The sequence below is a fragment of the Onychostruthus taczanowskii genome, unplaced genomic scaffold (assembly GCF_017590055.1).
Source record: "Onychostruthus taczanowskii isolate IOZ18803 unplaced genomic scaffold, ASM1759005v1 scaffold4, whole genome shotgun sequence".
Taxonomy (NCBI): domain Eukaryota; kingdom Metazoa; phylum Chordata; class Aves; order Passeriformes; family Passeridae; genus Onychostruthus; species Onychostruthus taczanowskii.
In genome coordinates this window covers 23,649,951-23,666,369 of record NW_024501459.1, presented here as the reverse complement: position 1 = coordinate 23,666,369, position 16,419 = coordinate 23,649,951, and the positions used below count along the sequence as shown (strand labels likewise).

Below are 16,419 nucleotides of genomic sequence, written 5' to 3'. Positions count from 1 at the left end.
CTATTTTCAAGTGCTTTGGAATAAATTTGAAGTAACTGAACAGCTTGAGTATATCTGAGGATAGAAAATCAAAATAGTGTATTAGTTCCACATATATGCAAAATGAAGGCTGTAACTATTGTGATCGCACAAAGAAGTACCTTGCAGAAACAGTGATGAATGCAGGTACCCTCATTGCTTATCAGGCTGTTTCCCAGCCCTTACATAAAGGATCTATGTGTTGGCACACTCACTCCAAAGTGGTGGTGTTTGTGACCGTATCATCATGGCCACGAAGAAGATATCAAAAGTAGTAGCAGAAATGGGACTATGCAAAGATTACTTCTGTAAAGCATGAGGAGAAAAGCAAGCGGAACATGTAGGAGTAAAATTTATACTCATGAACAGAAAACATGATCTGTCCTTTGTCATTCAGAACAGAAAGATGGGATGGGAAATATCTTAAGTGAATTAAGGGAATACAGCTGGGACAACTTATATTTTTGATATAAAGATAAAAAAAATTTGATATTAAGACTAAAAAAAAAATTCTGTATTTCTTCAATCTGGATGTAGTCTGTAATCTTATATGTTTGATATAAAGATTAAAAAAATTGATATTAAGATTAAAAAAAAAATTCTGTATTTCTTCAATCTGGATGTAGTCTGGATAACTACATTTAGTAATGTAATTAGTAATTTGGTAAAAAAAAATCTATATTGTAGAAACTGGGATTTTCTTATTTTACATGCAACAATGTAATTATTATTTAGCATTAGGAACAGGGATTCCCAAAAAGATTAACTCAGAATTATTTTTTAGAAATGTGGAGGTGGAGTATGAAAAAGAATTCTTGGGGACCAGCATTTCAGTATTTGATATTAGATTGAAAAAAACCCCCCAATTTCTTGAAAACAATTCTTATTTCGGAATTTGAGGAGAAATTTTGGAAATCAGATGATGATGACGAACCCTACTTTCTGAAGTCAGGTCTCCTTGGCCCTCAGCCCATTCCTAGGAACTTAGTCCCATTATTTCTGAGAAGAGTGATTTAAGCAAATGTACTTTCTTGAATGGCACAGGGTCCACAGCCTCAGTGCATGGCCCTGGTTGCTGAGGTGAGTGGCTCTGGTGCCAACTCGTTCTGCAGCACAGCAGAAATGGTGTGTTGCCCAGAGACTCCCCAAACTGGGAGAACTTCATGTGGAACCCACAGAGATGACAGGAACTCACATCAGCTGTCAGGACCTGGTGGGGCCAGGAGCAATGGTGGCCAGGCCCCACACGTATAAAAGGAGCCCCTGGGGAGTGCTGGTGACCAGGAGCATTGCCAGCAGGATGGACAGACAGGTCGGGGCAGTCAGCAAGACACGGTGTGGCATTTTGGGCAGCAGCTGGCACAGAAGGGGTGCATGAAGGGCACTGAAATCCAGGCAGCTCCACCAGGGTGGCAGTGTGTCCCCCAGACAGAAGCCACCGAGGGAGAGAGCTCCAGTGGGGACACACTGCCACCCTGGTGCTAACTGGAGCTGTGCCCAGCTCTGTCACCAGAATGGATGGCAAGGGTGAGCAGCCCTGGGGTGGTGCACCCCTGGGGTGGTGGAGCTCCTCTACTCGCTGCCAGAGGAGAAGGTCAGTAGGCTGAGGAGTATCAGGGGGTGCGAAAGACAGACTGCTGGAATTGCACCTTGCCTCCCCTGGGAAGGGCCTGACAGTTTGCAGGATGTGGAGCATTCCCTGTCCCCTCACTGCATGCTGAACACATGAGTTAAGGGGTTGGGGGCACTGGTGACAAGTGCTGCCTGATGCAGCAGGTGCATCTCCTCTGAGGCTGCTCCACCTCCCCAGGGGCCCATAATAGGCAGGAGGCTCTGCTAGTGGAACTGAGCAATGATGAGGACAATGATTCCTGTAGTGTGGAGGTGTCCCAGAGGTTGTTACCTTATGATCCATGTCAAAACTGCTTCCATAAAGAAAAAATGATGGGTCACTGTCATAGGAGGCTCTTTACCAAGGGGAACAGAAGAAACAGTCTGGAACTACTTCCTAGAGAAGCTTGTGCCTCCCTGATGTCTGGGTTAAAGATGTGAAAGGAAAACTTCCTATCCTGGAATGGCTCTCAGGTTATCAGCCATTATGGATTCTTTGAAATGAGCAGTGATGAAGTGGCAAAAAGAATGCCGAGGACAATCAAGAGTGCCTTCAGGTCTTTGGGACAACTAGTTAAGGCATCAGGACCAAAGCTGCAGGGAATGATGAAGGAAGAAATGGATAGAGCCAAGAGAATCTGGCTTGCAATTTAGTGTTATTGGCAGAATTTTGATCACGTGGCACCAAACCTTTCCCTGTCTCAAAGGGGGAAGGGTACAGGAGTTAGCAGTGCTCATGGAGAGAGCTTTAACCTAAATTTTAAGGGAGAAGGGGATAAAATCAGGATTATTGGAGACAAGCCTGGGGGTTGCATGTCAGTGTTTGAGGGATGGTGCACCAGTGAGTTCCTTCTGTCTGGTTTCTTGGTAGAAGTAGGGGATAGAGATCCATGACACCACAAGGATGAGAGACTTAGTGACGTGCTAGAAACCATAGAAGAGCCTGAGAACAGTCATGCAGGAATTAGGGCTTCTTCCTCTGAAAAAGGCAGAGGGCTCAATAACCCAACTGAAGTGCATTTACACCAGTTCATACAGCATGGGCAACAAACAGGAGAAACTGGAAGAAATTGTGCAGCAGAAAAATTAAGACATAGTTGTCATCATACCACCATTGTGGGTTGAGTCACACAACTGGAATGCTGCAATGGGTGGCTATAAATTCCTCAAAAGGGATGGGCAAGGAAGGAGAGGCACTGGGGTAGACTTCTATGTCAGGAGTGCTTTAATAGAGCTTAATGATGGTGAGGATATGGTTGAGTGCTTCTGGGTAAGAACTGGGAAGGCCAACAAGGTGATTATCATGATGGGAGTCTGTTACAGGCCTCCCAACCAGGATGAAAAGGCAGCGGAAATATTCTATAGGCAGCTGCAAGAAGTCTTGCAATCACTTGCATGTGTTCTCATGGGGGCCTTCCACTAGATCAAGGCACTGGCCTGTGGCCAGCACTATGAGGTTCAGCAAGGTGAAGTGCTGGATCTTGCACTCGAATCACAACACTCCCGTGCAATGCTGTGGGCTTGGGGAAGCGTCTGGAAAGTTGCCTGGCTGGAAACAACCGGGAAGGGTTGGTCAACAGCCAGCTGAACATGGGCTGGCCGTGTGCCCAGGTGACATCCTGTCTGGTATCAGAAATGCTGTGGCCAGCATGACTAAGGCAGTGATTGTCCTGTACTCAAGCAGAGGTGAGGCCACACCTTGAATCCTGGGTTTAGTTTTGGGCCTTTTACTATGTGAGGGACATTGGAGCGTGTCCTAAGAAGGGCAACAAAGCTGATGAAGGGTCTAGAGAGTAAATCATATAAGCAGCAGCTGGGGGAGCTAGAGTTGTTTCTGCTGGAGAAAAAGAGCCTCAGGGAGACCTTATGGCTCTCTACAACTACCTAAAAGGAGGGTGTAGTGAGGTGGGGGTTGATTTCTTCTCCCACACATAACAAGACAATAGGAAATGGCCTCAAATTACACCAGGGAAGATTTCGTTTGTACATTTGAAAAGTTTTCTTCATGTAAATAGTTGCCAAGCATTGGAACAGGCTGCTCAAGGAAATGCTTAAAGGTATTTAAAAGGTGTGTCAATGGGGCACTTAGGGACATGATTTAGTGGTGAACTTGGCAGTGCTGGGTTGATGGTTGGACCCAATGATCTTAAAAGTCTTTCCAATCCAAACATTTCTACGATTCTATGATTCTAATGTGAGACTGACTCACTTGTTAAAATGGAAATTAAGGCTTATTCCATGCAGTCTGCACAGTGGTCTTTGTTTGCTTTTCTAATGAATACCTGTGAGGTCAGAACATGCCATTTTTGGCTGACCTTGCCCTGTTGGGTTACACAGGTGTGTAAAAGATAGCCACTAGCACACCCAGGATTAGGGATGCTTACTGAAACTCCTGATTACTTGCTTGACTCACATGGAAAAGCAGTCTGTATTTTTTCTGATTAAAGCATCAGAAAATTCCACTTCAGTGGTGTGTAAAATTTTTATAAACTCTATTCTGAAACAACATTATCATTATGGTAGTCAGACTGTAAAATATTGGCTAAATGTGCTCAGCTGTATTTCTCCTTTTTTTTTTTTTTTTCTTTCTTTCCAAATATCTTCACATAATTGTCTTTCTTATTCTATATTTTTATCTAACTTTTTGCATTACAAATATGCTTTTGTATGCATGTGTAAACATACCCCAACACCCCCAGAATCCTTTCTGTGCACATGAAGTACAGATTATTAATTAATATGCCCACTAGGGTGAATATCACCGCATTTAAAATTGTTCCTTAAAATTTACTATTAAGGTTAATATTGCATCATTTAATGAAGGAGAAAAGCTATTATGTTTTTCAGACCAAGTTTCAAAAGTATTCAATATACTGCATGTTTACAAGGGAACAGAAAAAGGCAGCCTGGCTTTGGAATATGAATGTAATCTCTACAAAGACCCAACTGTTTCTTGTTTATGACAAAGGAGTAAATAATCCATTGATCTGGCAGCAGGGCACCTGCCTTACCAACCGACTCTGTATCAGTGGTCCCTGAACCCTCATTATTTTTCCTCAATTAAAGTTCATGGTCTCCTAAAGTCTGTGCTGAGCAGATGTACAACTGTTCTTGACTGCTGAACACAGAAGAATCACAAATTTAGAAAACTACTGCCATTTCATAGACGCGAGAAGTGCATCATTTGTTGTGGTGCAGAAACATTATAAACAATATGTCTCTTTTATAGTCTGCTAAGCCCTCACACTACAGAAAAGAATATTAAAGTTCAAAAACTGTCACATAAGCAGCACGTTATGAATACTGTAATGTATTTTTTTATGATTCAAATAATGCTTACTGAAATGAAAAAATAAAGTCCTCTGAGGGGTATAATGTAAAAAATGTGACTTATATTTACTTAGAATTAGAGAAAATTGATGTATGAGCAGAATCAAACTGGAATCAATGATCTGAAGAGAAATTCAAAATATAATAACTGATAAATCACCAAAAGCAGAATTAAAGTTATGTTTGCTGTATTATCACTTTAGTACTTTGTAATTGCTTCTTTTGCAGAAATAGGGAAGTCCAGAGAAATAATCAGAAGGGCAATACTACTTGCAATTGTAATGCAGCAAGACTCTACCTGCTAAATTCAACTGAAGGATACACGTTTCACAAGAAACAGCCTTTTAACTCAAGGCTTAAATACTGTAACATATGAAAAGACACCACATTACATACATGCTCCCTATAGTGTGTGCTGTTATGCACTAGAAAGAAAACTACTTCTGAATAAGGCATGGGGAGATGCTCATTTCCAGTGCCAATCAACTTAAGCAAATGAAACCCACATTTGGGGGGGACAGTTAAAGGTCATACATAGCATTTGTCAGTCTGTCTCCAGCATGATTCCAGAACAGCTCTGTTGCCACAGTATGTGCTGGATTGAGTGCAGCAGATTGTGAGTCTATAGGTCAGAGTATGTGCTTGAAGCATCAATAGCTACACCTGTCATTTTAGTTTTTCTGGGAAGAATATGTTATTGTTAACACTGCAACAAGCTTTAGCCACAATCTGACTTTGAGGCTGGGCACTGAATTTTGAGAGAGTCAGTTAAAATATTACCATTTATGATGAGATGGGGAGTGTTTTCTGTTATGCCTGATGGACATACTGCCACTAAGGTGATGTATATAAGCCTGTTTGTAGTTGGAGCTTCGCTTACTGACTTAGGTTCTTCTGTGAGACTGTAAACCAGTGTTTGTAAAATGAAAAATGCAGAAAAAGAACTTGAGAAGGGAGGGAATTATTAAGGAACTCATTGTTCAGCCAAAATTACAGAAAATATTACTGGCTGCAATCTTATTAGTAGAGGTCATTTTCTCCTTTCGCCTTTCACAACTGTTAACTTCTCCTGGCTTATTTTCACAAACATTTTGCAGAAAGATACTTAATCTAATGAGATTGCCACCCCATAGCTCGCTTAAAACTACTCATGCTGAACAGATAATTCAATCATTATGGTGTTTGTTGAGGATGTAAGCACCTTGGACAAAAGGTAATGTTAGCATTTTGACTGACTCAGAAATCAACAAAGGTAAGTACTGCTGTGCACTGGGGGGATCAGTTAGCTGAAGTGAAAAGGGTGTTTCTGGAATTTAATGCCAAATGGACGTCACACATTTGCATGCAAAGCTTCACATGTTTTACTTCACAGAAAAAATGGCAGAATTGCCAGGCAGTTCCAGCCTTGCATTAGAAAGAAAGAATAAAAGTAAGCATGCAATATGAATTTTGTGTTTGTACAGTACAGGATGTGTTTCTGCATGCCAGGATATGGGACAGGTAGTGTATGATAGTGTAACTTGCAAACAAATATATATTAGTAAATTACTTGTTAAACCTAAAAGACCATACAGAAGTGCTTTCTTGCCTCAAATGGATTTGTGTACACACATGACATACCCATGAACTATACAGAAAGAAAGAGAGCTAGAACACAGACCATTTCACTCCAGCAGTACAGATGCAGTTATGAGGATTAGGAGACAGTCTTTATTAGACAACAGAAGCTGAGGGCTTTCTTGATGCACTGATATCAGGTACAATTCTAATGGGGAATAGGATCAAACGCCAGTAAAATTACTGAGCTCTGACACCAGTGCAGTTACAGTGCCTGTGGAGTAATTCTCGTGACTCACCCTGCCTGTCAGAGAGCTGCTGTGTCCCACTGCATTCCTCCATCCTCACCCATCTCCCGGAGGAGGGGTGATGACACCAAAACAGCCTCTTAGCTGGCAGCAGGCCATGTTTCCCTCTCCTCTGCAGAGCTGATGGCAGCAGCTTCCCAGCGGTGCCAGAGCAGACAGGGCTGATGGCTCCCGGGAGGCAGCAGGGACCAGCAAGCAGCAGCGCTGGAATTGGACCTCTACTGCCGGTTTGGGGAAAAGAACCAGGGGTCCCAGTCCCACAAGCTCTGCTTTGCCATGGAGCATTTCTTTACCAGATGGTGAAATCCACAGGGACAGGCTTCAGCTTTCCACCAAAATTGGATAAGCTCGAAAGCAATAAACTTGTCAGAGAAAAAATAAATCCAGCACACTCCTTTCAAAAAGCCCCGCCTTTCACTGACTTCCTGTCTGAAAACATTACTGATATCACTTGCTGTGGTGCTTAGACAATTTTGGAGGCACAGGACTGGCTGAGGACCAAAAGCTGGACACATCCATGCAGCTCTTGTGCTCTGTAGGAGTGGGTGCTGCCACACTTGCTGTTTTGCTGAATTATTCGTTGCTCTGTGCTAGCAGAAAGGCAAAAGTCAACACCTCCTGAACTTAGGGAATAGACACAATGAATGAAAAATAAATTTTATAGCTTTTATGCAGCTTGTTCTACCTTTCCTCAAGAAGTGTACAAAAGAATAAATTGTTTTGCAAATCAGTGCTTACACTTGCAGATGTGGAAAGAGGCACGTAGTGGTTCCTGGAAAGCATGAAGCCCTAACAACGTGCTCCAAAAAGCTCCCAGACTTAATACTTAAGTATTAATAGACTTTCTCTCTACTGTTTCTTTGCTGAAGTATAAACTGTATTTGATGGCCCAGTCCTTTGTGGAATTGGCCTAAGATCTCCATGCTAACAGAGCCCTTTGAACATTTTGTATTATTAACACATGAAATTCTACACCCATTCTTTTCAGAGCAAAGCCTCTAGAAACTCAGCTTGTTTCAGATCTTCCTGTCACCTGCAGTATCCTTTTCTTTAAAATGCACTTCAGCATCTCTGGGCTGGAAACATGTTTTTTAAACTATCCCCAAATGTCACCGTAGTGATCAAAAATATTTTTCACAAATACCTGTTTCACAAACCCTTGGCATGACTTTTCTCTCAATGTGTAACAGGACAGCAGTAGATGTTGCAAAACTAATATACTTTATTTCTAAGTCTATTAAAGATAGTTCTCATTTCTAAGACTCTATTTCTTTTAGTATGTCCAAAAATTTACTATAGTGGTATATCAGTTTAAATGTATCAAATGGTTTTGACAGTGAAAAGACTCAGTTTTGAAATGTGCCGACTTCCAGACTCAACTTTAGCTTCACCTGACACAAACTATTATTAAGGTTAATAATTAAAAAAAATATTTAGATGCAAACTCTCAAGGATTTTGTCTCATTTTGCTGTCAAGGGGAAGAAGTGAAGGCTAGATCCTACCTTGAAAATTACAGAAATGCTGGGGTGTTTTGAGGTTCATTCATCTCATATACTTTCAATGCTGTCTGGTCTGGCACTAGAAAACTTACTTTCAAATCCTGTCCTAAATTTGAGTGATGGCAGGTCAGGTATGGCTCTTGATGAGGTGCAGAGTTTTCTCTGATTACCTCAGTAATTACTTTTTAATATTATTAAACTTTTTACATTAAGTAATTTCTCTCCTGATTGATCCACAAAGATCAGGTCAAAGGCCATCTAATTATAAAAAGTTACAGATCCATCTTCTTCATTTGAAAATACCTCTTGGTCAAGAGCTGAAGCAAAGTTCATAATCACACTAAACTCTCAGAGCATTCTAAATCACTTAAAAGCAAAATATGGATAAATAATTTATTTGCTGATAAAACAGCAGAAAGAAATCCTCCCCTTACTGTAAAACCGAAGGAAGTTCCATTTTTTTGAGGCCTTGGTTATAAATATAACAGGAGCATAGAAATTATTTCAGTTATGCTTTAACAGTGGTTAATAAATCAAGATTGCATATTAAATTATACATTGACATTTCAAACCTTAGTGTAATATTAATTAAGCAAACTACTACTTTGATCTCCATATTTCTGAGCAGGGTCCAAAGGCTGTTCTACTACTAGTGAAACCATCATAGAGCTGAACCAATAGTTTCTTTCCTCAAACTGTAAGAAATACAATGAGCAAAATATATTGGAATAAAAATTGTGGACAAATTGAGGTTAAATGACATATGGATCATGCTTTTCTTTTGTCTTGCAATGTTGGTTAGCTAAAGAACTTGTTTCAGATCTGTTAGAGGCTACTGGTCAGGCAGAAATGCAGAGGCTGCATTGGGCCAGTTTGGAATCCATGAATTCAGTCTACACTAACTGCTTCCCTATAACATACAAATGTTTTATTCTTGCTGCAAATAAAAAAGGATATTTCTAAGTGGATTGTCAATAACAATGCACCAAAATGCAGCTGTGTGTAGCAACTGGGCCCAATTGACAACAGTGCATGAATGCGTGAACAGTGAACCCTGTCAGATCAGGGAGTACCTCAGCTGTAAGACAGAGGAGTAACTTTGGCATAACAAAGTTACTCAGAGTTAAAGTCAGATGAACCAATTAATAGAAATGGATATTCATATAATCATAGATCACTTTGTGTTGGAAGATACCTTACAGATGCCCTGCCATCTGCAAGGACACCTTCCACTAGACCAGGCTGCTCAAGCCCCATCCAGCTGTGTCTTGAACACTTCCAGGGATGGGGCATCCACAGCTTCTTTGGGCAATCTGTTTCAGTGTTTCACAACCCCCACAATAAAGAATTTCTTCCTAATTTATAAACCTACCCTCTTTAAATGTAAAGCCATTACCTTTGCCTGTCATTACAGGCTCTTGTAAAAAGTGCCTTTGCAGCTCTCTTGTAAGCCTCCTTTAAGTATTGGAGGGACTCCAAGGTCCCCACTGAGCCTTTTCTCCAGACTGAACAACCCCAGCTCTCTCAGCCTGTCCTCAGAGAAGAGATGCTCCCACCCCCTGGTCATGGCCCACCTCTGGACCCATTCCAACAGTCCCATAGGTCCCCCAGAGCTGGACACAGAACTCCAGGTGGGCTGGAGTGACAGCGGAGTAGAAGGGGCAGAATGCCCTCCCTCACCCTGCTGGCCACGCTGCTTTTGATGCAGCCCAGGATGTGCCTGGCTTTCTGGGTTGCAAGCCAGGCACAGTGACAGGTCATGTCAAGCTTCTCATCAAAGCAACACCCTCAAGTCCTTCTCCTCAGGGCTGTTCTCCATTCTCTTCCTCCTTTATAACTGGGGATATCCCTTGGAGACAGATCCCCACTAAGCCCCCAGCTTTTGGACATTGTTGTCTCCCTCCATGGAACAAGAAAATGGCATTAATTTGTAAAAAAGGCATATATCTGTGATTAAAAGTGTTTTGGTATCCAAGTCCATTTAGCCTGAACAGTGATTTGGTCCTGAACTGTTACACTATGTGGGTAAGTAAGTCAGACCTCTCCCAGTCAGCTGTTTACTTCATGTGTATTTAGCCAAGCCCTAAAAATATAATCTCTATGTTTTCAGTTATCTAGTTCAGTAACTGAAATTAATATGAAAATTGACAGGTAAGACATATGAAAACAAAATTAATATATTTTAAGAGAAGACTTAAATAGATATTTTTTAAACCAGTTTGTGACTGGGCAATGATAATGCATGATGTGAAGTACAAGGATTTGTAAGAAATCACTTTCTTTTCACTAACATTACCACACTAATATATTTAACATAGACATTTACATGCTTTGCATTTTAAGTGCCTCTGAAATTCAAGCACCAAGCCTGCACATTTCAGCAGCACCATCAGATGTAATGAGTTATGGTACTATCGGCATGTTGATAAGCTATAGCCCAAAGAAGAACAAGAAGGAAGTATAAAAAATATGGCCAGAGGATGGGATAAAATTATCAGCGAGTGTGTTTTCCTGTTTGGTTTTAATCTACATTTAATTAAATTCTTATCTTCTGTGTACTTATGGTCGCATTTGAATGGCGAGACTGCATTCATTATGAATGGTAAAACTTAACTCAGAGAACATTTCATGTGGCTTCTTTAAAAAAAAGGAAAAGGAAAAATACTGTCTTTATTCTTTACACTTAGGTCTTTTTAAAGAAGGGTTAAGTTACTTTAGGCTCAAAAGCAGTTCTGCACTTAACCTTTAGGTTAACTGATTTCTAAACTTGCTCTTTAATATTTTTTTTTAAAAAACCACATAATTTGGAAACATTAATATCAAAATTTTGGTTGAATATTGTCAGGAATGGGGAAATAATGAAACACGCTAAAGTATTTCCTTCATTCTTAAAACCAGAAAATGCTAAGAGAAAATTTCCATTGCTAAGAAAAAATATGTGTGTTGGGCTGCATTCAGAATTACTTATAGTCATCAATTTCTCTGAAATTAAAAAGACATTAAAAAAAATTAACAGTGACTTTTGATAATCTTAGTTTCTATTACTGTTTTTCTTTGCTTTCCAGATCACTGGGCTGACCATGCAGTCCTCCTTGGGCAAAACCCAGCTCTAATCTTGTGTAAATGAGAAGGGCAGAATTGGGTACTTTGTTTTACTTATTAGTTTCAAAGGTATTTTGGGGCGCAGAGGACAAGTGACATTAGAAACGATACTACCAGCACAAAAATAGCATCTAGGCTAAATTATTAAAAGATATAACAAAGTGAAACAAAATGGAAAGCTTTCTGCGTATCCTTATCAGTCACTACAGCAACTACTACACCATATATATTTTAAAACATTCCATTTATCTATCAAGGAGATGCTATCTGGCAATGCAAAATCATACGACACTGTGTCAGAAATATCCCTGTGACTTTTATATTGCATACATTTATTTTCTTTCTTTGAAGGACCTATCCCTACGACACTTTAAAGGCATCTGAGAGGTAAGATGCATTCACGCAAACCCAAGCCCCACCAAAATGAAACCGCCTCCAATTAAACATATTCCTGCAGTACTGAATACTCATTTTCCTGAACTAACCTCCACAAAAGCCCTTGAAAACCGATCAGCTTTGAAGTGTGGGTTGATAATTAACAAATATCGGGAGCTACTGCAGGTAGAACATTTCAGGGTCAAAAGTTCTACTAGGAAAATGAAAACATTGGCACCAGAAAGTAATTGTTTTCTTGCTCATTTGGTTATTGATTTTCAACTCTCTCTTCTCCTAGAAGTTTGGATTTTACATACCTTTCCTTCATCCTTATCCCATTCTAGCATTATGCTACTAAAAATGGAAAAAGGAAAGGGGAAAGGTAGAAAGGAAGAACTTGGAAGGAAGAAATTTTTAAATTGTAACCTGCACAGATTTTGTTCAATGTCTTTTTAGAGCCCACTGGATCTAAGTTGTGCTGTTGATGGTGAGTTTTGCTTGATAAAGTGCCAGCCAAGGTCTGAGTCAGCTGACAGCTCCGTAGCTTTACTCTGCAGTTTCTCATACAACATATTGCCATGCTGGGATTGTTCAGGTTTAGAAACAGAAGTAACTCTAGCAAAGTCCTCATCCAAGAGAAAATGTTGCAATCATTTCTCTAGGCAAATACAATAAAGCAAAATTAAAAGCTCCCTCACTCCAGCATCTACCATGAAGCTTTAATAAAGATTCTGAGACTGATAACTGAGCCATATATCTTCTGTCATCATTCCTGGGAGAAAAGTTATTGTCATTTATTTCACCTGCATCCAACTGTATATTGATGTTACCAGAATCTGTCTTCCTTAAGAGTTTGCCAGCTAATTCACAACTAAGCCACAATTTAAGCTGAAGTAAATCACTTCACCGCATCTGTCGGATCAGTTTGGAGAGACAACACAGTCCTGGCTTAATCCTTTAAACACTGAGATGTGTAACTATGACACTGAAAGAAGGGAAGGTAGCTGTCCCACATTTCCTCTTCTTACTCAGATCTGAGGTAAACTGAATCACACTCTCAAACATCTGTGTCTGCAACAGGATTATCAGAGTCGAGCTGACACTGATCCCAATTTAAGTGCCTCAGATACATGCCTAAATTTAGGGGGAATCTGGACCGTAGAGCATGGTACAGTTGCCATTCAGGAGAGATCACACAACACTTTTTTCCCCTGTCTGTTCAGATGGCATTGTGTCCTTCTGCAGTGGAGAGGTGAAGCAGTTTGAGAGACACAGCAAAAGGGTACAGGAAAAAAAATACCCTTTCTTAGAAGAATCATTACTCTTGGATTTAGGAACCATATTAATGTGGTCACTTTGCTATGCATTTCATGTAATTTCCAAGAAGCTCTTGTGGTCTGGTGTGAGAGCTCTGGGAAGATGTGCTGACAAAACCTGCTAAAAACATGATTTGCAACACGGCCCGTAAGTCTATTTTATTGGTATTAGCTGTGTTAGGACAAAAATACCAACTCATCTTGGAAAAAAAAAAAGTATATATAGCCAGCTAATCAATTGCATAACTTTTCTAAAAATGTCTTCAGCATGATGACATTAGGCAACTGTGAACCTGTTAGCTTCCAGCTCTGCTGTCAGTCGTATGATATAATGAATGCCAGCATGGTGTTCCATCAGCTCCTGCCACCTGCTCTGCTTTGGAAAAAGAAGTCTCTTTTTTTGGCAGCCATCAGATGGCATACCCAGTGCCCACTGGCAAGAACAATGACTTTTTGCCATGGTCTTCTTTGCTTAAGAAAGTCTCAAAAAGAGGCCTAGTGGAGAGGGAAGATAAAAGTGCTGCAGTGCGGGGGTAGAGGACCTCAAACGGGACAGGTGCAGTAGTAGCCCCTGGACATGAGGGTGCTCAGGGTGAAAGCTGATTCAGAGAATGATCCATCTACTCCACTGCTCACAGAGCACTGCTACCCTGGCTCTGAGTGGGTCTCCAGTAAACTGCGGGCAGAAAAGCAACTCCCATTTTTTGCCTGGATGGTGGCTCCAACCTCTTCATATCTCTCTGCATATACGTCTGTATGTGTGTAGGATAGCGCTGCCCAGATGAAGTATGAAGATGAAGTATGTGTGTAGGATAGGCTTGCCCAGATGAAGTCACCACGGAAAACTGAGGCATGCAGGGGGCTCTCTCTATCTCTGACACTGCTCTGTGCTACAGGCACTGCACAGGAGCAGAGATGTGGCCCAGAGGGCAGGGAAAAAGAATAACCTGATTTCTCTCTTCCCCACTTTGCTGACTAGACTTACCTGACTGGTAGGATTCATACTTTGTCTTAGCCTAAGATGCAGAGAAACTGAATTTACACAACTGAGAGGGTTATCTGTTGATTAATGAAAGTCCAGTGTGATGGAATATTGTCCTAATCACATTGTACACTGACCAAATACTGCTATAAATGAAGGGGAAAGAGCATTTGCGTTCTTAATGGCTACAGCAACTGGGCTTTAGATTGGCAATTTTAGCAGTATTATGCTGGACTAACATACACGCATCTACCATAAGCCTAATGCACTGATTTTAATAGGTAATGCCAGCATTAAATGCTGCTCTATATTGGGACAAGCCTGTTGTATTTATGTTTTTCTAATGTGCACAAGCATTTATATGAACTGCATTTTTACTTCACAGGGATTCTTGCTGTGCAGATTTGCACAGTGGACATTGGAGTATACGTATAGAGAAAAACAAAAAGAGAGAAATTATACTATTCATACTGCTTGTGAACAAAAGCATGACTGTAATTCATGAAAAGTGAAGCAGTGAGTTATGACAAACCTGCCCTCACAAGACAACAGTGATGATAAAGTATGCAAACCCAGACACATACCACATTCCATAATTCCTTGCAAACTCTAAGCCTGCAGTTTGTTTTGACGCAAGCCTTGACTTCTGTACCCAAAAAAACCTGACTTTCTGTTGTATTAAAGTAAAATAGAAATAACTATTGTTCCATTTATTTTATCTAGTGTTCAAATGATTGCAAAACCATGAAAGAAGTTGCTGCATAAAGAAACACCACTTCTTTTAGTATAGACTGCCATTAAGACTGTTTTTTAAAATGTCAGATTTCTGTATTTTGTAGGCTTCTGGGTGAAGGGGGGATTTTCTTTGAATTATAAGGCTGAGACTTTTTCTCTGTTTATGACTCTCATAACAAAAATGTTTTAAAATACTCAAACAAAAAACAGTGCCACATGCTACTGAGACTTGGTGAAATCAACCACTGACAGCATCCCACAATGGTCCTGGTCTTACTGATTTGCATGTTTGCTGTCTTATTCAGCACTGTCATCATTTTAGCACATCTGATTATGACTCTTTCTAATAGGAATCATCAACCTGGAATCAAGCTGACAAGGTTTTGTGAGGCTGTCTTTTTCATTGCCAAGGATTCATCTTGTTCACAGATCTTTATGTTTTTTAATTTAAAAAGCATTAACTAACACATCTGAATGGTTTATGTATATGCACTAAAGCATGTGAATTATTTCTAACAATTGTTAGCCTCCTGCTTAATATCTAGAACATAAATAAAAATTGCCTTATTTAACTTTGAATTAATTTATCTGTAAAGGACAGATCCTGCTTTTCTCTCCAGTCTGGCCGAGTTAAATTTCTGTGTTGGAGTGAGGCGTGCTCAGGTGTCAGAAATGCCAAACTGCAATGAACTACAGTGATAACGTAAGTCTTCCACAGATACAGATTGACATACTGGATGTATGTTCTTCCCAAATTTTACTACAGAAAATGCTTTTCTTAAAGAAAAAAATAATTAAAAAAAATATCTATAGTCAATAGTACATGTGAAGGGTCTATAAATGTATTTTGCTTCTATTCTCCTTTGCTGGTTGAGGCCAGGTCATCTCCTGGCAGGCCTCCAGGAATGCACAGTCCCTGGGCACAGAGCCACCTGTCTGTCCGTGTCCCCACGCAGCATCGAGCCCTGCAGAGGATCTGTCTCATCGCAACACGACCTGCTGCAGCCTGGGCAGACCCAGCTTCTGTGCTGATATGGACTTCTTGTATGTTGCTGGCTGAAGTGAAATGTCTCCCCCCTTTTATTCAAGGAGCTCAATAGCCTGAGCCCAGCCCAAATCACCTGGATTTCACACTGAAGACTGAAGGCAGCGCATCAGGCACACAGGACTTTCAGTAAGTGGGTTAAACCCTTTCTGGAGGCAAATCTGAGACACAAAGCCAACTCTCACAGGTGAACTGGGTGAATACCATCCTTCCCACACCTTACCACAAGCAGAGGCTGAGCTGCAGTCTTCAGGATAAATATGTGGAACTATTTACATTTTGAACTCTCCCCCCAAACAAACCTCATATTAATACTACACCTAGCAGTGCAGAAATACAAGGAAGAAGACAGCAAAAATTAAGTATGCAAGCAGATCCTAGTCATATTGATGAGTATTGGAAAGCACTTGAGAAGGGTCTAACATCAGAGTGGGATCCTACAAGATGCATAAGACAGTTGTTCATTCCCTCAATTTTCTGCCAAGGCCCCTAATCTGCACCAATCACAGGTTTTTGTCCATGTATGATAGCTTCTTATCT

At 40.6% G+C, this 16,419-nt stretch overlaps 1 protein-coding gene across 1 annotated transcript in view; it reads right to left on the bottom strand.

Annotated features, from left to right (window-relative positions):
• Window positions 1-16,419, bottom strand: part of ZFPM2 (zinc finger protein, FOG family member 2) — a 308,536-nt gene that overhangs the window by 44,772 nt on the left and 247,345 nt on the right. The window lies entirely within an intron of this gene.